Here is a 27,752-nt window from a genome sequence, read left to right as displayed (position 1 = left end):
GTGCTTACTTAGAACCAAAACACCCAGAGCAGATGGAGTTCCAATATATTGTTTACAATATACAATAAAGATATCCAAACCTTTTGTACACTATGTCTTTCGTTTTTCTTAATATGCAGGTTGAAATAGATATTTTTAATGGTCATGTAAAGATGTGCCATGTTAGTAGTTCAAAATTTTAAATTCAGTTTTCTTCATCTGATAGAGCCAAAATGTGTATAAGAAAGTGGATTGGGTTGAAAGTTTTATTTCCTCTCAAAGAATGTGTAAAATGAAATAAAAATATGCTTATCTACACACTTTTTCTCTTTGGCTCCTTATAGTGTTCCCAATGGCTTTTCCCATGACTATTAAAGACCATTAATTTGTAATTTAGTTAAGATTGCCTGATGTTGTGATAAATGGAGAAATACTGGAAATCATAATTTATTTAAAGAACTATTAAGTGATTTAACAGAAGTTTTCCACCATTAATTAAAAACAATTTGTGCTCATGGCATAAGATTGGTACTCCTCACTTCTGCACTGTGTCAGATCCTCTTAGCTTTGCTTGTCTACAGGGACTTTTGTCACGTGGTACCGCAGCCACCATTGAGGCCATGGACCCTGCAGGTTTTCCTCCCAACAGGGGCACAGTTCACAATGAGTTTCCTCATGCCTGTACTCCATGTGTCTCTACTCACCATCTACCCCAAAGCTTCCCATGATGTGAAATACCATGGGACCACCTTAGAGCCTACTCAAGAGCAGCCCAGAAGTGCTATCTTGTTAAGGCACCATAGAGTATAACTTTCACAAATGAGACACTGTAATAACAGGTAAATGCTTTCCCCTTGTCTCCCAGTGGAGAACCCAGGGATACCACAATGCTCCAACTTCTTAGAAGATGGTCCCAGGAGACCAAGCACCCTGATGTGTCTGATCACAGATGGTAGCCAAATCAGAACAAGCCTTTTTATTCACTTGCCCTACTTCCCTGCTTCTCTCCTTCTCTTTGAACACCCTTCCTTGGAATTACTCTCCCTAATGAAGTGTTAGAACATAAGATTTGCCAGATATCTACTTTCTTCAGTTCCACACTGAGGAATTATATAAATTAGGGTCTGCTGCTTAAATTCCACCCTATAAAAAACCCCCACAGTCTGCATTATCAGAAAGACCACCCCATTCTGATGACACTCTACCCTCTTGATGTTCTCATCACTTGGTATATGATTCTTTATTATTATTGCCTGTCTTTTCACTAGAATATAAACAGTGGAGACAGACTATTTTGTTCATTATGTACCCCCACAAGCTAAAATGTTTGACTGTCAATAATATGTGTCAAGTTTTGCTTGAAAGTCACCTCTACCAGACCTACCCAGACCTTTCCATTTGAAATTATAACCATCTCCTCTGCCCCTCTGCCTTGCACCCAGTCCCCTTGGCCATTGCTATATTTCCATTATTAATTTTAAAAACAACAATTAAAAAAAAATTGTGTTCATGGAATAAGATCAGTACTCTTCTCTGTGCATCAGATGCTCTCAGCTGCAACTGTCTTTAGGAATCTTGGCCACCATTGATGCCACTGACCTCGCAGATTTCCTCCCAACTTCACAGGGACACAGTCCACAGTGAGTTTCCTCATGCCTGTGCTCCATGTGTCTCTACTTACCATCTAACCCAAAGCTTCCCTGGTGCAGGTAAGTTTTTCTAAGTTACTATATAATATACTTTTTTGTGTTTTTAATTTATAGTGATCACCCCTCACCAGCATGTAAGCTTTGCAAAGTCAAGTTTGCTTTTTTTTGTGTTCCCTGCTTCCCAAGTGCCTAAAACAGTGCCTGGCACATAGTAGGCCTTCTACTCAGTGGATGAGGAGTGCTTAGCCTCAGATGTATGAAAATAGTATATTGGTCATAGTCTCCACTGAACTAGAGAATCTGTGAGTTTTGTTCATATAAGTTGATTTGCCAAGATTAGACACACACATACAGAAAGTACAACTAAATTTAAGAAGAGTAGAACCGACTCAGTAGATGCTAGAAAAATATACCAAAATATAATGTTATTATCACCACCACCCCTCTCCAAATTACTCTCCAAGACTTTTCTTTGACTGTATTTTTTTCTTCTTCCCACCTCTCTCCGATGTTTCGTTCTAGTGTTTCAGCTCCTTCTATAAAATTGCCATACAATGAACATAGAACTGGGAATTAATCAATATTTTTCTCATTTATGAAGAGACTCTAAAATAGTTTAAGCTGTTTTCTTCTTTTACCTTGATATGTAAGTTGGAATGGATATTTTTTTAATGGCAGCATAAGCCATGGTTTCAACCTATACAAGCGAGAAGTCTCCCTCCAAAGATTTTGATTATATCAGGCATAGTATAAATATAAAAAAAAACTTCATAAGACTATAACCAAAAAAATCCCCAAACATTACTTCTTCAATAGTCTGCTTCTTCACCTGTCAACAACTAGCTTCCTTTAGTTTCTGTTCTACTTCAAGTTGTGTTCTGGATTTCAAACACTACAAAGTTACTTGCTTCTCCTTTTGCACCAAGATCCAGTGAGGCTCTGATTTTAATTTTGTGCTTTGCTTGTTCTACTAACCCAAGCAGATGAGGGTAGAGGTGCCAGAACACTAACTCAACCATGGGCAGGAGACCTGAAGCACCAAACATTTTTCCTCAAGCCTGTCACTGTAACCAAGGCTGTTGCCCCAGGATCATACCTTCTGTCCCTCCCTCAAATAGAAACCAATTACTCTATGTTTCGAGAGGAAGCTGCAAAGAGAAAAAAAAAAAAAAAGAACTTTGTTAGAACCAACTAAGCCCAAGATGGTGGAAGATTTGACTTCCAGTAGACCTTGAACCTCATTATAATGATAATACATTAGCATGCTAAAGGACACACCCACCAGTGCCGTGACAGTTGACAATTACCATGACAACAACTGGAAAAGCCCATTCAAGGACTGAAAAGGAGTGTTGCAGTTCCAGGTCCAAATCACATCCCTGTTCTCAGATAACTCATGAGTATTCCTCCCACTCTTTCCAAATCCCTCTCTTTTACCTCGACCCTCCTATATATTTGGTGTTTCCAGGAAAAAGAACTTTCCTGACTGAGACAGGGAATCTCTGCCTGGACGTGGATCAAGTTGACCAGTTCAGTAACATCACTTGCCATATGTACAAATAGCTCTGCTAAGGCTGACATCCTCTCTGAATCCTCTGATTAATCCTTGAGCATTGGCAACCCCAGCCACCCTAGAAATCCCTGTGTATTTCTGTTTAGTGCACATATGAAAATGTGATTTCATATTTTGAGTTCTTGTATCATTTCCTATATCATCCTAATGCTTGTGAGAGCAGCTCCCGGTTTTGAAACTACCTCCTCTTTAACACAAGAAGTCAACCATGCAATCTCAGTGTTCAGTTTAAACTGGCTTCTATTTCCTATCACTTTAATTAAAAACTTTGGGTCTCAAAAGCAGGGACCAGAATTCAATGTTACTTTTTAACCTCCTACCCCCAATACAGGTTGAGTGCTCTGTACGAATTGTGGGTGTCAGAATAAAGTGTTGAAAACTTCTCTTTCTAAGGATGGTTTGAAAACATTAAATGTTTCTCATATGATTTCAAATAATAGGGGATTTCATTTATATTTGTTTCAAGATTAAATATCTATTGATAACCCGAAGAGGGGAGTGTTGCTAATGATATTTTTATATTATGAATAGTTAATTGAGGAATGCAATACCAAATTGGGACATATATAGGACTCCTGCCATAATTATTCAGATAATCTTAAATCATACTAACTTTAAAATGGTATTTTTGAGCGTTTACTGTGTTCCAGGAACTGTACTACGAGCTTTAAGTACTAATTATGTAATTTAACAAATTATATAAATTAACAAAACAAATCTTTGGATATTATCTTCACTTTATAGATATTGAAAGTGAAGCTTAGGGAGATTAAACAAATTGTCCAAAATCATACAGGTATAATGTGGCAGAGCTGAAGGTGTATATAGGGTGGGCACTTAGGTAGTCAGACACCAAAATCCTTGCCCTTTACCACCATTTTGTGTGGCATTATTGACCTTCTGAGCTTGCAAGTTTTTCTGTGGTGGGGCACAGTTCTGTGTCATGTAAGATGCTTATCAGCATCTCTGGATTCTACTGCCTAGATGCAATTAGCACTGCCCGGCTGTAACAATTAAAAATGTCTCCAGACATTGCCAAATATCTCCCCTGTGTGTATGTCAGGGGGCAGTGAGGGGAGGCAGTTTTCCCCTTTGCCAGCTTGTGAGTCACTGCTCACTGGCTACCTGCATAATAACATTTGTGGCCTAAGCAATAAAACTTGATGTAGATTACAGAATTTATGTGCTGATTTGCCAATCTAGACTGAGTCCACAATAAGCAAAGACTATAACTCACTGGCATAAAAATTAATAATGGAATAATAAATCATCTTTTCACTACAGAGAAAATCTCTGAAATTTTTATCTCTTGCATCAGACAAAACATGACTGAGGTGACTATCTTTTTGCTATTTAACCTCATCTCAGCAAGTATGCATAAGTGCTGTTTTCTAAACACTAGTGAAGTAGAGGACTAGAACTTTCTTTTCTTTTTTAAAAATAATTAATTAATTAATTAATTTTTGGCTGTGTTGGGTCTTCATTTCTGTGCGAGGGCTTTCTCTACTTGCAGCAAACGGGCCTCTCACTGTCGCGGCCTCCCTTGTTGTGGAGCACAAGCTCAAGATGCGCAAGCTCAGTAGTTGTGGCTCACAGGCCTAGTTGCTCCATGGCATGTGAGATCTTCCCAGACCAGGGCTTGAACCCGTGTCCTCTGCATTGGCAGGCAGATTCTCAACCACTGTGCCACCAGGGAAGCCCAGCTTTGTACAAAAGCATAATTTCTCAACCCTGGAAAGACAAGCTAATCCTCATTTGGAAGGCCAGGTGAGGGAGGATTATTGGATGATTGGTAGCCGGTAATTCAGACCAGATCTCCAGTCAGCTGACCTAACTCTAACACAGTAATTATCTGCCCTTGGGTCACAGTTTCCTCAGCTAGCTCTTGTGTTGGTTGTATTTATCATGTGTTTAAGTCTATAGTTTTGTAGCTGGCAAACATAACTCTACGTGAATAAAAATCATGAAAAAACTTGACGATCATTTCAAGCAGAGTAATACCAACCAAACCAGTAATTTTAATTTATTTTTAAATTTGAGTTTTCTTGCTCTTGTATTTTGTGGATTTGTGTAAAAGTAAATGGGGTAAATAATGTTTTGAATATTTCAATATGCAAAAGAAATATCAAAAGTAAGGTCATTTTGTTATAATCATTTATGTTATAAAATTGGTTTATACTTACAGGGATTTTCTGTTAATTCTTCAAAGTGATTTTTCAAAAATGTTTAAAAGTATCTAAGTATGTCTTTATAAGAGAAAAAAGTAGTTACATTAAAAAAAAAATCTTAGAAACTTAACATGTGCCTATTTTAGGGAATACTACCATCTCAACAAATATTTATTGAGCTCATATGATTTCCAAGGAATTTGGCTAAATATTGTGAGGAGCTACTATGAAAAATAGGACACTGTATCTATATTCAAAGGATTTATGCTGAGATAGGAACATAAGAGAAATACAGAAATGACGATGATACAAGTTTGTTAAAGTGCCCTAAGATACGTTCAAACAGAGAACATTGGGGTTTAACGTCTGTCTCAAGAGATTGTGTTGAACTGGAGAACCAGAAAGACTTTATGGATGGAGTGGTATTTAAGATGCAAAGTGGAAGAATCATAATAAGCAAAGATGAGTGGGAGGAAAATGTTAGCCTATGTGAACAAATAAAAATGCAATGAGAGTTCTAAGTTCAGGCTGCATTTAAAGGAAGTGTGTAGAATGTGTTGGCTAGTGATTAAGGTATATATTTTTCAAAAAGAGGAAAAACCAGCACTACAAAGATAAATTAGACTCTACAAGGAAGGCCAGATGACGGGTAAGTGGCCTAGGAGATAATTGTGGGTTCTTAACAAGTGAAATTATAAATCATCAAACTTGCATTTAAGAAAAATGATTCTGGTAACAGGGAGTGTCCTGGATAAATTGATTTGAGGAGAAAGCTGCAGAGACACCAATGATCAGGTTTTCCTAGATTACCAGTAAAATAAAATGAGGTTGAGTTTGCAAGAGCTGTGGTGAAGTAAAGGAAGGAATCAAGTCAATAGACTTTGAGGAAGTAGAATCCAGGTCGCCTGTTAATTTGATTGACTATATAGAAAGGAAAAAATGATTAACTGACTGAAGAAATATGTTCCTTGACAATTACTTCTTTCAATAAATATCGACTGCATAAGTTAATTTGTAACTTCATTAGAAATCTCCTAGTTAAGGTAGACATATTGAGTAATATATTTTAAAATGATTTCTTAACTACCAGTGCTTTGGCTATTTGGGAGTAAATTTCATATATATAACATATATATAATATCTATACACACACATATATATATACACATACACATTATATATACACATATACATTATTCATTTATTTATTCATTCATTTATTTATACATTTATTCATTAACATATACAATCTATAATTTTAATCTCCACTGTTGTCAGAAACTAACCCCATTTTAGATACATTAGAAAAATTATGGTGAAATTGTCACTACGCTATGGGATGATTAAACCTTGAAAATAGTATTTATGATGGCAATTTTCAAACAAATAGTATTAATAATAATACAAAGCATTTGCTGAATATTTTCCATGTGCCAAGAACTATTCTAAGGACATTATGTGGAATATCTCATTGAAACCTAACAGCAAGTCTATGAGGGAGAGACTATTTTAAGCCTCACTTTATAACAAAGAGAGGTTTAAGTAAGTTGCTAAACTCACAGTGAGTAAGAGAGGGACAATAAGAAATCAGGCAGTTGAATAGAAAATCTGTGCTGCTGATCTGACCAGTGGGCTATTCTAGGTATCGGTCTTTAAGATAAAGAGAGGTAATCCAGGGAAAACTCACAGAAGAGCTGCTAGCAGAGTGAAGAAATGACATAGATCACATACAGAACAATTAAAGGGAACTGGGGGGCTTCCCTGGTGGCGCAGTGGTTGAGAGTTCGCCTGCCGATGCAGGGGACACGGGTTCGTGCCCCGGTCGGGGAGGATCCCACATGCCGCAGAGCGGCTAGGCCCGTGAGCCATGGCCGCTGAGCCTGCGCGTCCGGAGCCTGTGCTTCGCAGCGGGAGAGGCCACAACAGTGAGAGGCCCACGTACTGGAAAAAAAAAAAAAGGAACTGGGAAGTTTTGTCTGGGAAAGAAATGTCTTAGACAGCAGGACAGGTCACACTGTACATTTCTTAATACTTCACCTAATGTGTTCTGTCTTGCTTCTAGAAAACAGACAACTAGGGAAACTAAAGAAAGACAGAATTTGGCTGAATTTAAAATAGTTTTCCAACAGCTAAAACTGTTCTAAGATAGGGTGAGCCATATCCAGAAGCAGTTAGTTCCTTGTGCCTGAAATATTAAACTTGGAAGGGACAGTGTACAGAAGGTTCATTCCTCACATTAGGGTTTCAGGTAGATGACCTTTATATTCTCTTTAAATCCTAATTTTCCATAATGCTATACTTATCAGTTAAGAGAATGATCTCCTCAATAAATATACAGGAATTTGCATGTCACTGTCAAAGTAATTAACAGGTAAATTTACCTTTTCGGGATATTTTCAAGGATATGGGATATAATATGTGCAAAGCACTTGACACATTGCCTGGCATATACTAAGTGCTCAATAAATATGGGCTGTTACTATACCTTTTATTAACTACTCATGTTATTTTGTGTAAATTAATCTTTAAGAGGGCAAGGCTCTAAAACTTCTAATTTTAAAATGTGTGTGATGGGGCTTCCCTGGTGGTGCAGTGATTGAGAATCTGCCTGCCAATGCAGGGGACACGGGTTCGAGCCCTGGTCTGGGAAGATCCCACGTGCCGTGGAGTAACTGGGCCTGTGAGCCACAATTACTGAGCCTGCGCCTGTGATGAAGAGTGGCCCCCACTTGCCACAACTAGAGAAAGCCCTTGCACAGAAACGAAGACCCAACACAGCCATAAATAAATAAATTAATTAATTTTAAAAAATAATAAAATGTGTGTGATGCTATTTTCTTAAAAAAATGCTCTTGCATATGTGATTCAACATTATTCACATGAATAAAAAGTTAAAATATAATCCTAAAATATAGGATATTTCTAAAATGGTGTACATGTTTTAAAATATATAAGTAAAGTGTACAAGTTAAACAAACAACCTATCTTTATAAAGAAATAGAGATCACGTCAGTATTTAAAATTAACCAGATAACACCATGAAAATCATCCTCTGTCTCTTCTTTTGATTTAATGTTAACTATTTACTAAACTTTATATTATTTTCCCCATAGTACAAGCCAAAGCACACATGTAGAGGATTAAAGTGTTTAGACCATAGTGCTATTTTGTGGTGATAGATTGGTTTCAGGAACAATGTGTGCATTATTTCCAGCCATAAACAGATCAATCTTCGTGCTGTGATGGGAGTGACTGGTATTTCCACTACTGTTTGATCATGCCATTAACTAGCTGATTCACTCACTATCTAACATTGAAATCAAAATTATTTTCTCAGTGCCATGGGATTACTGTGCTTCTGTGCACATGTTATTCAACCACGCTAAGAATAAACAGAGTAGCCAGAATTCACTATCATGTGTGTTTCAAAAACACAAATAAGTTAGAAGGTATCATAGAACTATTCCTTGAGTTTAGCTTATACAAAATAACTTTAGAGTAATTAGTTTAAAGTTATATTTTGAGCACTGTTTTTATATCAGGCAATGTGCTAGGTGTTTTATATAGATTATTTCATGTATCCCTGAAAATAGCCTTATGAAGTAAATACTGTTTTACACCTGGTAATTATGTAAATGTCCATTTAGTTATTGGTGAGGGGGGAGTATAATTCTTTTACTGATATTACACAATAGTAGAAAATTAGAATTTAAACAAAATATAAAGATCATCTACTTGAAACCCTAATGTGAGACATTTAATATTTGTTCAAATTTAATATTCAAGCATGGAGAACTCATTTCCTCTGGTGCCACATGGGACAGTGGTAGGTTGGTGATGATTTTTTGAGTTAATTAGGAGTGAGGAGTGGTACTTAGTGGGAAAAAAAGGAGAACAAGAGATAAAGGAATTAGATCTTTTCTGCTTAGTTCCAGAAGAATGATTTAGAACTCATAAATGGATGTAGCTGTAAGGTTGATTCTTTGATGTCATAAAATATAATTGATCCTAAATTCTACCCATATAATCTGTGGAAAAAAAGGAAGGAAGGAAGAAAGGAAGGAAGGAAGGAAATGTGTCACCTTGCAAGGTACTGAGCTTCGGCAATAACCCAATTCATTTAGATGTTGAGAGTCTATTTAACTGACTGTTATGTAAGGTAAAGTTTCTTGTGGGGTTAAAACCAAGAAACTGATAGTGTCCCTTTGAAATTGAATATCTTATATGACTTTTTTAATAGGACTAAAAGGCTGAAGAATTTTTTGTAGTCAAACGAAAGAAATTTTTTTTCCCTTTAAATGCCTAGATCTTTTAACCTAGACAAATTAAAGGAAACTTTGCTAACAGTAAGGAGTAAAAAATCATACTTAGTTGGCTTTGAAAGCAGAAATTTTAGACATAGGTGAATTTCCAAGATATATATTATAGGATCAAGATTATGTGCCACCATTGTTGACTATCTCAGTATATATATATATATATATATATATATATATAAACACCACTACCACCACCAAGAACAACATACAGGGTGGGTACTCAGCCTTTGGTTATTTGGCCCAGTTATTTGTTTGTATATGTGTATTCTTCCGTATTACTGATGACTGCATGGTCAGGATGAGATTTTTCCTCTCCCTTTGTACCATCAGTTTACTACCTGGCTGTTCACTTTCCTTACTATGCAGTTTCATGAAGGCTTAGATATATGGAAATTCCCCTGTCTTTCCACTTCTGTGACAAAACGACTCTAGCTGAAGAACAGTATAGTAATTTAGGCTACCATTCAAACACCAACTTTCCTCATTTTCAAGACTGTACTTTGGTCAAGCAGAATTACAATAGAATTTTATTTTTTCTTAGTCATAGGCTTATAACTATAGGTTGACCAGTCTGCCAGGAGTTTCCCCAGGGGTCTATCAGATGGAATTAAAGAAGAAACGTTTCCCATGTTTGATTGATAGAACATTCATGCATAGATTAAGAACAAAACAAACTCCTCACCAGCAACGGAAACCCGAAACCAAACAAGCCAAAACCAAATTTGCTTCCAAGTTCCAACTTAGCCCATGATCTCGGTCCAAGCAGTTGCCAATCAGATAGGAAGGGGGCAGGGCACAAACTTGAAAAGAATGACATAGCCCGAGGACAGGACATACACTGGTTAGCACCAGCTAGGTCCAAGGTGGTGGACGAGTCAACCTCCACTAGACCTTGAGCCTCCATATACACTCATTGTAACACATCAGCATGCAATGACACACCCACAGGCACTATGACAGTTCCAAGGCCTACCATAAAAGGTCAAAAAGTGGGCAGTGGCTCAATTCCTGGATATCCCCACCCCTTCCCCAGAATAGTTGGAATAATCCTCCTACTGATTAGCATATGAAATTACCCACCCCTATAAAAACTGACAGCCGTGTACCCTGGTGCCTCTCTCACTTTCCGAGATGGCCCAAACTCTGTCTGTGGAGTGTGTATCTCTGTGAATAAACCTTCTTTCACTTTACTATGGCTCGCTCTTGAATTCTTTCAAGAGCCAAGCACCCACACTTGCTGGCCGTCCCAGGGACTCGCCTGAGACCTGAGACGTGACCATCCTCTCGTGCCCCACTTTCTTTCCTGCAACACCTTCTAAATGGGATTCCCCGGAATGGAATATCCCTAAATGAGAACTGAGGCTCCCTCCAAATGAGATTCCTGGGAATGGAAAATCCCCCAAATAGGAACCAAGGCTCCCCCAAACAGACAGGGCTAAACAGGTCCTCAGACTGCATAATAGGGACTTATCACATGCTGGCCAAGGTGTCCTGGATACTACTCTTCTGCTTCCCCAAAATAAGTCCTTGGAGTACCAGGGCGGTCCAAGCAGGAGGAAGAGAGGAACAGCCTCAAGGCAAAGATGGCCTCAGCAGCTGCCAGGGTGATCCTTCTTCCGTCATCTACTCCTGCCCCAGATTTCCAGCTGCTGAGATGGAGGACAGGGTATGACTGTGGCTCGGGCTTTCCAGGCAAGTGTCCCAGGTGATCTGGCCTCTATAGGAGTTCTCCAACTCTCCACTCCCTAGAAAGAGGCTGGTATGGAGAAAACATTGGAGCATTGTAACAAGCCAAGGGACATCCCCACCCCAGGACCTTCCCAAGTCAACCCCACTTCGGACGCCAAAAATGATGCCGATAGCTTAGCCTCTCTGTACCAGTGCCAGATGGAATCTCGGAGACACAGTTTTGGGTGAAGTAGAAAAGGATAGCTTAATTGTTTTGCCAGGCAAATGGGGACACAGCCGGCTCCTGCCTTAAAAAACTATGTGTCCCAACCCAGGAGGATTTGATGAGGAGTTTTATAACAATACTTCAAAGGTGGTGTTGATGACAAGATTAGGATGTGTGCAGGGTCTGAGATGATCAGTCTCCTAATTTTGATGAGCTCCTCTGGTCCCTTTAATCTTGCCTCAGGTGGTTTGTTGGTTGTTCCTCCCTTGATTAGAAACTGTTTAAATCTGCCCTTTGAAACTCAGGGAAGGTCATGGAGGCTGAACAGAAAGGTTCCTTGTGCCCAGGAGCCCCTACAGCAGTGGTCCCCAACCTTTTTGGACTGGTTTCGTGGAAGACAATTTTTCCACAGACAGGGGTTGCGGGGGATGGTTCAGGCAGTAATGAAAGTGATGGGGAGAGGCAGATGAAACTTCACTCACTCACCCACCACTCACCTTCTGCTGTGCGGCCCGGCTCCTAATTAAGGCCACGGACCCAGTACTGGTCCATGGCCCGGGGGCTTGGGACCTCTGCCTACAGGGTCTGCTCTGTTTCAATTCTGGAATCAAGTACTCAAGAAAATTGAAGGGTCATTGAGACACACAGGTAGAATATCTTTTTTTTTTTCCTGGTAGTATTATTGCAGCTGCAAGGTGAGTTAATAGGTCATTATGGTTGGTCTGTGAGATCTAAAAACATTTCCGATATGTGATTTACTATTTAAAATGAACAAAAACATTTCCTAAGTGTTTCAAGTTCTAAGGATAAATTTTTCAAACACCTTTTTGTAATCACCTACTTATAATTTGGATAGTAAGATAAGTTCCATTTAACATATTTATTAAGATGCTTATAATATGAGAAACTATGTGCTAGTCAAATGCAAAGGTGAATAATGCAGAGCCTGTCCTCAAGGAATTTACAATCCAGCCTGCACAACAGTCAGAGCAAAGACATGGAGAGGCCGATGGCTGGGGAAAGTAATAATAGTCTGCTGGTGAATTTGAAGGAACAATTCCAAAAGAATGTCTGGGAGGCTACTAGAAGAACGAGTATAGAATCTTGATTGTCCAGAGCCAAGAGTAAATAGTAGTGAGGTTGGGAGAGTAACACATATTCTATTTTACATCTAACTTTATTATAGAGTACTGAAAACATCCTCTATGTAAGAATCAAAAGCAATTTTTTTTTTTTTATAAATGGTTCAAAAAATTGTGTGTATAAATCCAAGTGTAAAGGTGCTCTATCTTCTAAGTCATATATGGGACAGAGTTTTCTGGGCATTAAGAGCTACAGGTTTAAGGACCAAATTCTAGTATTAGTACTAACCAAGCTTATTCAGGTAGTTATCCTCAGAAAACCATGTCTGGAAGGCACTGTATGATTAACTATGACAGGAGTAAAGTCAAAAATGGAGGTACAGTCCTGGTTCATCAGAAGTAATTAATAAGTCTTCCTGGGCCAGAAAGCTAAAAGGTAGGATTCAAAGCTAGAATGTAGGAGTTTAGCAGTAATATTAGTCCTACAATAGCTATTATTTATTGGGTACTACTCTAACTAGTACTGTGCTAAATATAAATATATTCGTAGTGTTAGTCAATTTCAATAATTTTATAAGGCCTATATCTATTATAATAATGTCCGTTTGAGAGATAAGTAACTTACCCTAGTTAGCATGGGCAAGTGCTGACATATGAGTGAAGGTCTTTGGACACCAAAGTTCATACCCTTAATGAAAATACTTTATTGTTTTTCACACAATGAAGGTATTAAGTTGAACCATATGAAATTGTCAAACTGGTGTTGACCTAAAAAGAATGGCAATTTCACCTGGTATAAACTAATCAAGGCAGAATGTCAGAACACTCAGTAATGTCTTGAAAGGCTACTTGCATTCTAAGATAATTTATTGTAGGTATCTTAGAGTTATCTAGTCTGTCTTACTTCCAGAATGGAATTTTCCTGGATGATAAAAAGTTCAAGCTAGCTCAGGCAGGTTCTCACAAGGGGAAGAGAGATACTCTTAATTCATCCAGAAACACTTGGAATACTGGAAGGGTGTGGACCCCTGGCTGAAATTGCAGCTCTGCTATTGTCCTAACAGGAACTTATTCTGGTTGATTTCTTTGTTAGTTATACTTTTTATCATAATGTGAATAGACCCTAACTTACTTTTCCACCACAATTTTACTTTAAACATTTTTTTTATTGGAATATAATTGCTTTACAATGGTGTGTTAGTTTCTAATTTATAACAAAGTGAATCAGTTATACATATACATATGTTCCCATATCTCTTCCCTCTTGTGTCTCCCTCCCTCCCACAATCCCTATCCCACCCCTCTAGGTGGTCACAAAGAACTGAGCTGATCTCCCTGTGCTATGTGGCTGCTTCCCACTAGCTATCTATTTTAGGTTTGGTAGTGTATACATGTCCATGCCACTCTCTCACTTTGTCACAGCTTACCCTTCCCCCTCCCCATATCCTCAAGTCCATCTTCTAGTAGGTCTGTGTCTTTATTCCTGTCTTACCCCTAGGTTCTTCATGACATTTTTTTTTTTTTTTTTAGATTCCATATATATGTGTTAGCATACAGTATTTGTCTTTCTCTTTCTGACTTACTTCACTCTGTATGACAGACTCTAGGTCCATCCACCTCACTACAAATAACTCAATTTTGTTTCTTTTTATGGCTAATATTCCATTCTATATATGTGCCAAATCTTCCTTATCCATTCATCTGATGATGGACATTTAGGTTGTTTCCATCTCCTGGCTATTGTAAATAGAGCTGCAATGAATACTTTGGTACATGACTCCTTTTGAATTATGGTTTTTTTCAGGGTATATGCTCAGTAGTGGGATTGCTGGGTCGTACAGTAGTTCTATTTGTAGTTTTTTAAGGAACCTCCATACTGTTCTCCATAGTGGCTGTACCAATTCACATTCCCACCAGCAGCGCAAGAGTGTTCCCTTTTCTCCACACCCTCTCCAGCATTTATTGTTTCTAGAATTTTTGATGATGGCCATTCTGACTGGTGTGAGATGATATCTCATTGTAGTTTTGATTTGCATTTCTCTAATAATTAATGATGTTGAGCATTCTTTCATGTGTTTGTTGGCAGTCTGTATGTCTTCTTTGGAGAAATGTCTGTTTAGGTCTTCTGCCCATTTTTGGATTGGGTTGTTTGTTTTTTTGTTATTGAGCTGCATGACCTGCTTGTAAATTTTGGAAATTAATGCTTTGTCAGTTGCTTCATTTGCAAATATTTTCTCCCATTCTGAGGGTTGTCTTTTGGTCTTGTTTATGGTTTCCTTTGCTGTGCAAAATCTTTGAAGTTTCATTACGTCCCATTTGTTTATTTTTGTTTTTATTTCCATTTCTCTAGGAGGTGGGTCAAAAAGGATCTTGCTGTGATTTATGTCACAGAGTGTTCTGCCTATGTTTTCCTCTAAGAGTTTGATAGTTTCTGGCCTTACCTTTAGATCTTTAATCCATTTTGAGCTTATTTTTGTGTGTGGTGTTAGGGAGTGTTCTAATCTCATACTTTAACATGTACCTGTCCAATTTTCCCAGCACCACTTATTGAAGAGGCTGTCCTTTCTCCACTGTACATTCCGGCCTCCTTTATCAAAGATAAGGTAACTATATGTGCGTGGGTTTATCTCTGGGCTTTCTATCCTGTTCCATTGATCTATCTTTCTGTTTTTGTGCAAGTACCTTACTGTCTTGATTACTGAAGTTTTGTAGTATAGTCTGAAGTCAGAGAGCCTGATTCCTCCAGCACCGTTTTTCGTTCTCAAGATTGTTTTGGCTATTTGGGGTCTTTTGTGTTTCCATACAAATTGTGAATTATTTTGTTCTAGTTCTAGGAAAAATGCCAGTGGTAGTTTGATAGGGATTGCATTGAATCTGTAGATTGCTTTGGGTAGTAGAGTCATTTTCACAATATTGATTCTTCCAATCCAAGAACATGGTATATCTCTCCATCTATTTGTATCATCTTTAATTTCTTTCATCAGTGTCTTATAATATTCTGCATACACGTCTTTGTCTCCTTAGGTAGGTTTATTCCTAGATATTTTATTCTTTTGATGGCAATGGTAAATGGGACTGTTCTTAATTTCACTTTCAGATTTTTCGTCATTAGTGTATAGGAAAGCCAGATATTTCTGTGCATTAATTTTGTATCCTGCTACTTTATCAGATTCATTGATTAGCTCTAGTAGTTTTCTGGTAGCATCGTTAGGATTCTCTATGTATAGTGTTATGTCATCTGCAAAGAGTGACAGCTTACTTCTTTTCCAATTTGGATTCCTTTTATTTCCTTTTCTTTTCTGATTGCTGTGGCTAAAACTTCCAAAACTATGTTGAATAAGAGTGGTGAGAATGGGCAACCTTGTCTTGTTCCTGATCTTAGTGGAAATGCTTTCAGTTTTTCACCATTCAGTTTTCATCATACCATTGAGGATGATGTTTGCTGTGGGCTTGTCATATATGGCCTTTATTATGTTGAGGAAAGTTCCCTTTATGCCTACTTTCTGCAAGGTTTTTATCATAAATCAGTGCTGAATTGTGTCAAAAGCTTTCTCTGCATCTATTGAGATGACCATATGGTTTTTCTCCTTCAATTTGTTAATATGGTGTATCACATTGATTGATTTGCATATATTGAAGAATCCTTGCATTCCTGGAATAAACCCCACTTGATCATGGTTTATGATCCTTTTAATGTGCTGTTGGATTTTGTTTGCTAGCATTTTGTTGAGGATTTTTGCATCTATGATCATCAGTGATATTGGCCTGTAGTTTTCTTTCTTTGTCACAATCTTGTCTGGTTTTGGTATCAGGGTGATGGTGGCCTCATAGAATGAGTTTGGGAGTGTTCCTCCCTCTGATATATTTTGGAAGAGTTTGAGAAGGATAGGTGTTAGCTCTTCTCTAAATGTTTGATAGAATTAGCCTGTGAAGCCATCTGGTCTTGGGCTTTTGTTTGTTGGAAGATTTTTAATCATGGTTTCAATTTCAGTGCTTGTGATTGGTCTGTTCATATTTTCTATTTCTTCCTGGTTCAGTCTCAGAATGTTGCGAATTTCTAAGAAATTGTCCATTTCTTCCAGGTTGTCCATTTTATTGGCATAGAGTTGCTTGTAGTAATCTCTAATGATCTTTTGTATTTCTGCAGTGTCAGTTGTTACTTCTCCTTTTTCATTTCTAATTCTATTGATTTGAGTCTTCTCCCTTTTTTCCTTGATGAGTCTAGCTAATGGTTTATCAATTTTGTTTATCTTCTCAAAGAATCAGCTTTTAGTTTTATTAATCTTTGCTATTGTTTCCTTCAATTCTTTTTCATTTATTTCTGATCTGATCTTTATGATTTCTTTCCTTCTGCTAACTTTGAGGTTCTTTTGTTCTTCTTTCTCTAGTTGCTTTAGGTGCAAGGTTAGGTTGTTTATTCCATATGTTTCCTGTTTCTTAAGGTTGGATGATATTGCTATAAACATCCCTCTTAGAACTGCTTTTGCTGCATACCATAGGTTTTGGGTTGTCGTGTCTCCATTGTCATTTGTTTCTAGGTACTTTTTGATTTCCTCTTTGATTTCTTCAGTGATCACTTCATTATTAAGTAGTGTATTGTTTAGCCTCCATGTGTTTGTATTTTTTACAGATCTTTTCCTGTAATTGATATCTAGTCTCAAAGCATTGTGGTCTGAAAAGTTACTTGATACAATTTCAATGTTCTTAAATTTACCAAGGCTTGATTTGTGACCCAAGATATGATCTATCCTGGAGAATGTTCCATGAGCACTTGAGAAAAATGTGTGTTCTGTTGTTTTTGGATGGAATGTCCTATAAATATCAAATAAGCCCATCTTGTTTAATGTATCATTTAAAGCTTGTGTTTCCTTATTTGTTTTCATTTTGGATGATCTGTCTATTGGTGAAAGTAGGGTGTTAAAGTCCCCTACTATGTATGTGTTACTGTGGATTTCCCCTTTTATGGCTGTTAGTATTTGCCTTATGTATTGGGGTGCTCCTATGTTGGGTGCATAAATATTTACAAATGTTATATCTTCTTCTTGGATCAATCCCTTGATCATTATGTAGTGTCCTTCTTTGTCTCTTGTAATAGTCTTTATTTAAAGTCTATTTTGCCTGATATGAGAATTGCTACTCCAGCTTTCTTTTGATTTCCATTGCATGGAGTATCTTTTTCCATCCCCTCACTTTCAGCCTGTATGTGTCTCTAGTTCTGAAGTGGGTCTCTTGTAGACAGCATATATATGGGTCTTGTTTTTGTATCCATTCAGCTAGTCTGTGTCTTTTGGTGGGAGCATTTAATCCATTTACATTTATGGTAATTATCGATATGTATGTTCCTATTCCTATTTTCTTAATTGTTTTGGGTTTGTTATTGTAGGTCTTTTCCTTCTCTTAGGTTTCTTGCCTAGAGAAGATCCTTTAACATTTGTTGTATACTTGGTTTGGTGGTGCTGAACTCTCTCAGCTTTTGCTTGTCTGTAAATTTTTTAATTTCTCCATCTAATCTGAATGAGATCCTTGCTGGGTAGAGTAATCTTGTTTGTAGGTTTTTCTTCTTCATCACTTTAAATATGTCCTGCCAGTCCCTTCTGGCTTGCAGAGTTTCTGCTGAAAGATCAGCTGTTAACCTTATGGGGATTCCCTTGTGTGTTATTTGTTGTTTTTCCCTTGGTGCTTTTAATATGTTTTCTTTGAATTTAATTTTTGACAGTTTGATTAATATGTTTCTTGGCATGTTTCTCCTTGGATTTATCCTGTATGAGACTCTTTGTCCTTCCTGGACTTGATTGACTATTTCCTTTCCCATGTTAGGGAAGTTTTCAACTATAATCTGTCAAATATTTTCTCAGTCCCTTTCTTTTTCTCTTCTTCTTCTGGAACCCTGATAATTCGAATGTTGGTGTGTTTAATGTTGTCCCCGAGGTCTCCGAGACTGTCCTCAGTTCTTTTCATGATTTTTCCTTTTTTCTGCTCTGCAGTAGTTATTTCCACTATTTTATCTTCCAGGTCACTTCTCCATTCTTCTGCCTCAGTTATTCTGCTATTGATTTCTTCTAGAGTTTTTTTATTTCACTTATTGTATTGTTCATCATTGCTTGTTTCATCTTTAGTTCTTCTAGGTCCTTGTTAAATGTTTCTTGCATTTTGTCTATTCTATTTCCAAGATTTTGGATCATCATTACTATCATTATTCTGAATTATTTTTCATGTAGACTGCCTATTTCCTCTACATTTATTAGGTCTGGTGGGTTTTTATCTTGCTCCTTCATCTGCTTTGTGTTTTTCTGTCTTCTCATTTTGCTTATCTTACTGTTTTGGGGAGTCTCCTTTTTGCAGGCTGCAGGTTCGTAGTTCCCGTTGGTTTTGGTGTCTGTCCCCAGTGGCTAAGTTTGGTTCAGTGGGTTGTGTAGGCTTCCTGGTGGAGGGGTCTAGTGCCTGTCTTCTGGTGGATGAAGCTGGATCTTGTGTTTCTGGTGGGCAGGTCCACGTCTGGTGGTGTGTTTTTGTGTGCCTGTGGACTTATTATGATTTTAGGCAGCCTCTCTGCTAATGGGTGTTGTTGTGTTCCTATCTTGCTAGTTGTTTGGCATAGGTTGTCCAGCACTGTATCTTGCTGGTCGTTGAGTGAAGCTGGGTGTTGGTGTTGAGATGGAGATCTCTGGGAGATTTTCACTTTGATATTATGAGGAGCTGGGAGGTCTCTTGTGGACCAGTGTCCTGAAGTTGGCTCTCCCACCTCAGAGGCACAGCACTAACTCCTGGCTGTAGCACCAAGAGCCTTTCATCCATAGGGCTCAGAATAAAAGGGAGAAAAAGTAGTAAGAAAGAAAGAAAGAAAGAAAGGAAATAAAGAAAGAGGATAAAAGAAAATAAAATAAAGTAAGATAAAATAAATAACGCTATTATAATAAAAATAATTATTAAGAAAAAAAAATTTAAGTAAAAAAAAACAAAACAAACAAAAAAAAACGGATGGATAGAATCCTAAGTCAAATGGTGAAAGCAAAGCTATAGACAAAATCTCATATAGAAGCATACACATACACACAAAAAGAGGAAAAGGGGAAAAAAATAATAAATCTTGTTCTCAAATTCCCCTTCCTTGATTTGGGATGGTTCATTGTCTATTCAGGTATTCTACAGGTGCAGGGTACATCAAGTTGATTGTGGAGCTTTACTCCACTGCTCCTGAGGCTACTGGGAGAGATTTCCCTTGCTCTTCTTTGCACACCTCCTGGGGCTCAGCTTTGGATTTGGCCCCGCCTCTGCATGTAGGTCACCTGAGGCCATCTGTTACCCGCCCAGACAGGACGGGGTTAAAGGCGCAGCTGATTCGGGGGCTCTGGCTCACTCAGGCCTGGGGGAGGGAGGGCTACTGAGTGCGGTGTGAGCTTGCGGTGGCAGAGGCCGGAGTGATTTTGCACCAGCCTGAGGCATGCCGTGTGTTCTCCCTGGGATGTTGTCCCTGGATCACGGGACCCTGGCCGTGGCGAGCTGCACAGGCTCCCGGGAGGGGAGGTGTGGAGAGTGACCTGTGCTCGCACACAGGCTTCTTGGTGGCGGCAGCAGCACCCTTAGCGTCTCATGCCCGTCTCTGGGGTCCGCGCTTTTAGCCGCGGCTCGTGCCTGTCTCTGGAGCTCCTTTAAGCAGCTCTCTTAATCCCCTCTCCTCGCGCACCAGGAAACAAAAAAGGGAAGAAAAAGTCTCTTGCCTCTTCGGTAGGTCCAGACTTTTTCCCACACTCCCTCCCGCCTAGCCGTGGTGCACTAACCCACTGCAGGCTGTGTTCACACCGCCAACCCCAGTCCTCTCCCTGCGCTCCAACCAAAGCCCGAGCCGCAGCTCCCAGCCCTACCCGCACCGGCGTGTGAGCAGAAAAGACTCTTGGGCTGGTGAGTGCTGGTTGCCACCGATCCTCTCTGCGGAAATCTCCCCGCTTTGCCCTCTGCACCCCTGTGGCTGCGCTCTCCTCCACGGTGCTGAAGCTCCCCCCTCCGCCACCTGCAGTCTCTGCCCACGAAGGGGCTCCTAGTGTGTGGAAAGATTTCCTCCTTCACAGCTCCCTCCCACTGGTGCAGGTCCCGTCCCTATCCTTTAGTCTCTGTTTATTCTTTTTTCTTTTGCCCTACCCAGGTACGTGGGGAGTTTCTTGCCTTTTGGGAGGTCTGAGGTCTTCTGCCAGCGTTCAGCAGGTGTTCTGTAGGAGTTGTTCCACGTGTAGATGTATTTCTGATGTATCTCTGGGGTGAAAGGTGATCTCCATGTCTTACTCTTCCACCATCTTCCCCCTCTCTTCTACTTTAAACTTTTGATGTCTAGTTATGGAACACAAACTTTTGCCACACACAGACACACACACAAGATTAGTTACTAGCAAGTTAAAAAAAAAAAAAATTCCAGGAGAGAGATGATGAGATCTTCTTCTTAGTCTCCTAAGGTTAAGGTTATAGGTTTTGATAAGGTTACTGATGAAGTTAAGCAACATGTAATCCTTTATTTACCAAGGTCATAACAGAACCAGAAAGGATGACATATTGCTCACCTATCTGGTGTTGTGGTGTGATGGGAAGATTATACTGATGATAAGTCAGAAGACCTCATTCTTACTGCTCTGTGACTTAGGCTCAGGAAAATTGAGTGATTTACCATGAGTCTCCTCAAAACTAAATTAGGACTGTTAGTAATAATACCTCCATTTCAATAAAGCTATGAGGCTCATTGAAAATGTATAATGAAGACATGTCTTCAATGTGGCTATAGTCTAGATCAACGGTTGTCCATTATATAAGTAATAAAAGAATAGCATATGTTGAATTTCTTTTAGAATATTTATAACCTGCTATGTTTCATTAAAGATTCAAATGTATTACATTTTCTATACATTTAAGCTGATCTGCTTAAGAAAGATATATCAAAGAATATAGACTTCCTTTGATAATTTCTTAAATGGATAGTACTTCATTTAAAATAGCCTTAAAGGTAGATAGTTGTTGAACCTCTAACTTCCCATCTTCTGATCTGGTTGTGGTTCAAATGTAATCTGTAATAATTTGTGCATACACCTTAAGGAAATATTTTAGTTCACATATTTGTTAGAAATGTCAGATTCCTTCTTCTTATGATAAGTTTCTTTAGAAACTACTTATTGCATTATATTTTTATGTGGCTTAAATAAATATCCTTTGAACTCTCTGCCAAATGAACTTTATTTTGTATCACCTGAATTATCTGAGTAACATACTGATTAAAAGTGAGTATTGTCTGAATTCAGACTTTCAGTCCCAGCTCTAAATTAAATCAGTCTCTTGTACCTAAGGGAAAGACATTTCGAAATAGCTCTACCTTTTCCTATAATTATCTAAACAATCTAAAGGAAAAAAATTTAAATAAAAATTCATCATCTATTTCCAATCCCTCTTGTGAAAATGAGTCTGTTAGGATGTGAAAAGTCTGAGTCACAAAGGTCATTAATGAGAATACAAATTCATTACAAGAACTAATAATTTGCACCCATTTTATTGTTACAAGTAACATGGTTCACATTAAAAAGTTTACTCCTTCCAGAAGGTTTTCCTGATAGTACAAGCAGATATGTGTTGAACGTAATCTGTCTTGTGTTATAGTTATTTATATACTTATCTATTTTCCCTAACAGATTTGAAAACCTTTGAAAACAAGTTAAGTGTATGTCTCAGTTTAGAGTTCCCAACAAAATGTATTTAAATAATTAATATATATGATTAAGAAGTATGAACTAATATTCAAACGATAATTATTTAATTAATTTATTAATAATTTAAGTAGGTGGGCTTTTATCCAATTTAATATTTACTTTTGCTATTAACAACAAAGGGTAATAGAAATTATTTAGTAAAAAATATACACTAATATTGGGAGAAGGTAAGCAAATATACTTCTATATGATACTGTATTGAATTATTTGCCAAGTAGCGCTTCTTAGTTAGTTCTATATTAATTGTAGTTTAGTTAAGCTGAGTTGAAATAAAGAGGGAGTAATTTTGAGCAATTCTAAATTCCTGCCTTCTAGTCAATTCCTTAGACTTTCTTTAATAAGTTAATAACACTGTTTTCAGTGTGTGGTCCTGGAACCACTGTGGGTTTTTCAGTAGATCTATGTGGATACAATTCTTTTTAAAATAATGCTAAGACAAAAATTGTCTCTTTCACTCTCATCCTCTTACAAGTATATAGTGGAGTTTTCCAGAAGTTACATGATATGTGATGGTGTCATCACTTTGGCTGATAATGGACGGTAATGCTTGTGTATTTTTGTATTTTAAAATCATCAAAAGTGTAAAGGGGTCTTCAGAACAAAAGGTATAAAAATGTACTGCTCTAGAAGAAAGTTTAATTCAGTGAGAAGTACTATAATAAGAGGTTAATAGAACAACTATGTTACTTGACATTTACTTCTTACTTCTGAAGATGCAGGATCCTGGTCTTCTAAAATTACAGAAGGTACTTGAGCATGATGCTTTTCCCCTTTTTCCCCTTGTGAGAACTATAACCGAGAGTTGCTAGATGATGTTAACCAAAACAGTAGACATGCCTGATAAAAATTTGTCTGCCAAAAAAGAAATGCGTGTGCTAAGGGAAAATTATTTTTCTTATATTTAGTATAGATTATAACATTTTTAATTTCAGTGCTTCATCTTTTCATCCCGGACCAGGGCACGAACCCATGTCCCCTGCATCAGCAGGCGGACTCTCAACCACTGCACCACCAGGGAAGCCCTCAATGCTTCATCTTTTGTTCTCAAACAGATGAAAGACAAATTTCTCATCTTGCCAACCCCAAACCAACAGAGTTGCATCACTTACCCCAGCCCTAATATTCTTTTAACTATAGATGTGTCATACAGAAATTGAAGTAAAATATTAATTTGTTTTAAAAACAAATCTGAAACTGCAGTTTCTTTTCCACTATTTAAAATCTCCCTTCAAGAGAAGGGAACATCATGTCCAAGGCACTGGCTTTCTCATAGTGAAAAATTGGAGGGATCACTTTTTTCCATGGTGACAATATCCAGACTTGTATTACTTCATCAAAGAAGTGGGTCCCTTGCCATTAGCCAGACTTGAGTGTTCCAAGTATCATACCATGAATTTTTGACAGAAAAATCACTTCTTAAGAATATCTGAACATACTTGGGTATACTTTCAGGTTTTAAAGTTATAGTTATTGACTAATGAACAGGAATTATTTTTTCTCAAATGGGTTGTGAAATTATTATCAAAGAAAAACTCACATAAAACCAAACTCACTTTTATTACTAAAGTTTGGAATCTAATTTCCTTTTATTTTATGGCTACCACTCTCCTTTAATTGAAGCTTTCGTAAGTTCTAAGTCTCAAAAGCACTCTGCAGATATACAATTAATGAGCATTTGATAAGGAATTTCTTTTTAAAATTATATCATTGATTCAACCCAATGGATGGTAATCAGCATTGTTACTGCCCATCCCAGATGCCCTTTACTACCCTGGCCACTGAAAGTGCTGGGAATGGTTTGTAGTACACCTTGACCTCTTCAGAGAATTGCCTTAAGGTAATAGTTGTTTTCCTGGGTGGTCACATCTGTCCTTACTAGAGGCCAACATATGATGGTGCAAAAACCTTGCCCCCTTAGAAATTCCTCTGTGATTTATATCATATTAAATTCTGAAAGAAGATCAGGTGTGGCTTACAAATATGGTCAGATCACTAAGTTAGCCAGTTCACTGAGTACCTCTGCCTAAAGTTGCATTAACAATGATATTAACCCGTTAATAGCAGACGATTCCTTGAACCCTTATTGTGTGTCAGACAGTGTAAGGTATTAGGGACAATAGTACAATAAAAATAAAGACCTCTGCCCTTGTGGAATTTAAATTCTAGGGAGTGAAACAGACAAAAACATAAAGGCAAACAAAACAAATATCCATTGTGATGTGATGTGAAGGAATCTTAACAAGGGAATAAGTGAATAATAGGAAGATAATTGCTTTAGATGGGGTAGGCAGCAGGGGCCTTTCTTTAAGATGTCCTCCAAAAAAGAGGAAGAGTATATAACTCTCAGAGCATAAAGCACAATTCAGAGCAGAAGAAAAACTCAGAGAGTGTCTGCTTGTAAGATTGAAAATTTGCCTTAGCCAGACTTGGAGGGGCTTAGGATCGTCTGGTTCATATGGGAAGGATACTTCAGGTCTGAGCTCTGAACAAACTCATGCAATAATTGTATCTTAGTGATGATGCACTGATTAAAGAAAGAAAGGAAGAAAGAAAAGGTGCTCAGGCCAGCAGAGACTGCAAACCAGATCTCCTGCAACAAGAACAAGCTAAATCTCACAGAAGATAATCCAGACCAGCCAGACATGTAGACTATTCTGTTTGTCATGCTCTATGGCATTATGATTAGAAACTATAGTCCTATATGTTAAATATATTTAGCCTTTATGTATATGTGTCTATGTATATGTGTACATTTATGTGTGTATATGTATTATACATATATAAATTTGATCCATCTACTTAGAGTTTTTTCTTTCTTTGTTTGCTTTTCTAAAAAATAGAATGATGGATTAATCTTTCTCAGATATTCTTAACCACAGACATAAATTCCCAAGTTAAAAAACACTTTGCCCTTGAATAATATATGAAGACATTCAGGAACAAAACAAGTCTTACCAAATTACTACATTTCAATTTTTGATGCCTACAGGGGACAAAACCTACAGAGGCAGAATTCACTCCTTACAGAATTTCATCCTAAAGCTTAATTCTGTCTTGGAGTATTAATTTTATTCACACACCCTTGCAACCACTGGCATTCATTTGTCATATCCTAGGCAAGAAGGTCAGTCTCATGACCTGGCTTTGGAAAGAAGTTAATGGGATTTCACAGAACTTCTTCTAAACTTTAATCCCATACATTTAACAAAGGGTCTAGTTAATAGTGATGTCCACAGTAAGAATGGTTTATATGAATATATTAAATAAATTTACCTTCATGACATATAAAGCTGAGAACTGTGCTGGGGAATTTCAATATAACTTCCAGAGATAGTATTCTAATTCTGCCTAAGTGACATCTCTAAGGTACCTCCACATAGTAAATTTGTTTGTATCCCTCATAGTTATCTGTGATGATGGTTAACAAATCTGTTTAATCTTGATTGAAAAAGGCATAACATACTTTTTTATATTCTATTTTATATGTTGATGTTTAATATCTTGAAAATATGAATGCATTTCTCATTTGCATTTTATTCAATAATTTGGATGAAGTGATGATTTCTGTTTATTGATTAGTTAATTTAACCCTTTCTCATTCTAAAGAAGAAATTAAAGCATTTGTCATGAACACTTTCCATTACATAGCATTGTTTCCAGCTAGGGTTTATAAAAGTCACAGATAAATCAGGGTTAACTGTGTTTATTTTACTAATTTTGAATCTTACTCATTAGTTTTCCTGTAATTTTTCTCCACTTACAATTTTAAAGAAATTCTAAGGCAAAAATGCCTTGAATAGCTCATTTATTTCAGCAAGTATATAAGAAACAATAGTTAATTTAGTTATCTATTCCATTTCAGCTGTGGAGATACCAAAACAAACAAACAAAAAGTTTAAAGTACCATAAAGCACCTAGTATACTAGCAATTTTACATTTCATGAAGGTCATTATGTGATAGAAGAAAGGAAAATCAAATTAAGTAAACTAATTCATATATCATCTTGCAATTTAATCATCAGAATTTTTCCTATATATATCAACTCATTTTTTTTCTATTTACTCTGTTAATATTTCATTCTTATCTCTTCCTGGTGATCTTGATGGTTTTCATTGTTCATTAACTATACCTTTCTAAAAATTGTTTTGAAAATCTTCTAATTGACAATTTTCATACTTAAGTTTACTGCAAGCTGTATAAATCTATAAATATCTTCAGGTAACCACAATCTACCTCAGATTCCACTACTATATTTCTTATTTTTAGAGACACCAAAACATTGTGAATAATTATTTGGCCCATTTGACCCCATATTTTCATTTATTTAGTAATCTTCCACACATCACCTAAGGATCCTATTCTTTGAGCAGGAGATAACAACTGATGAGACCTTGGGATATACTTTCTTGGGAGAAGTTGAATGAGTTTCATATGTAAGAATAGAGAGCAAAGGAATATTGGAGACCTTAAGAATGTACCGTAGAATAAAAAATCCTTAACAGACATTTCACCTAAGAAGATATATAATGGCAAGTAATCATATAAAATATATGTATATAATATGTATTAAACAAACAAAAGCACATTGACTTCAACTTATAATAACTTGATCATGTTAAACCAATTAGCTAAATTTAAAGTACTCCAACTTCTATCATTCAATGACATTAAAAGCCCATAGAATTTATGAATATATTCTTTATTTACATCAATACTATTAGCTGGAGACCTATTATTTAATTATGGGTCTTGGGAGAGAAATAGTTAGGCTTTCATAGTAGCTGATCACATTTCGGTAAAGAACATTTAACCCATGAGATGTTTCAATATTAAAATGCTCAATTTATTTTGAAGTACCATTATTCACTGAAGTAGCTGTTGTTCCAAAGGGATATTTAATTAATTCCTTATTGCATCTGTACAAAAGAAATGGCTGACATAAAAATATCAAACTTGCTACCTGTCAGCCTATCATTTTAGTTTCATTCCTTAGAAACTTGACTCTTTAGATAAAGTTTCTTAGTTACACTTAAGTTCTTTGAGTTAACATTGTATCTGTTACATGTCCACCTAATATTTTAGCAAGAATTTATGGAAATTTGTTATATTATAGGTCAAGACATGTGGGAAAAAAGGGAATAAAATTGATGTTGATAGAGCATATGAAAGATATCCAAATACAAATTTTGACAAATCACACATTTGCTTAAACTTAACACTCTTTAAAACAATGTGCCAGGCAATAGGCAATTCAGAGACAGGAAGAGATGGAGCCTGGCTCAGTCAGGATTCAATCAGAGAAACAGAATGAGTAGGAGAAATAAAACATGTGTCTCTATGTGAGACA

The sequence above is a fragment of the Grampus griseus genome (genome assembly GCF_964374135.1).
Source record: "Grampus griseus genome assembly, chromosome: 5".
In the NCBI taxonomy this organism is placed as follows: domain Eukaryota; kingdom Metazoa; phylum Chordata; class Mammalia; order Artiodactyla; family Delphinidae; genus Grampus; species Grampus griseus.
This window is presented reverse-complemented; position numbering follows the sequence as displayed.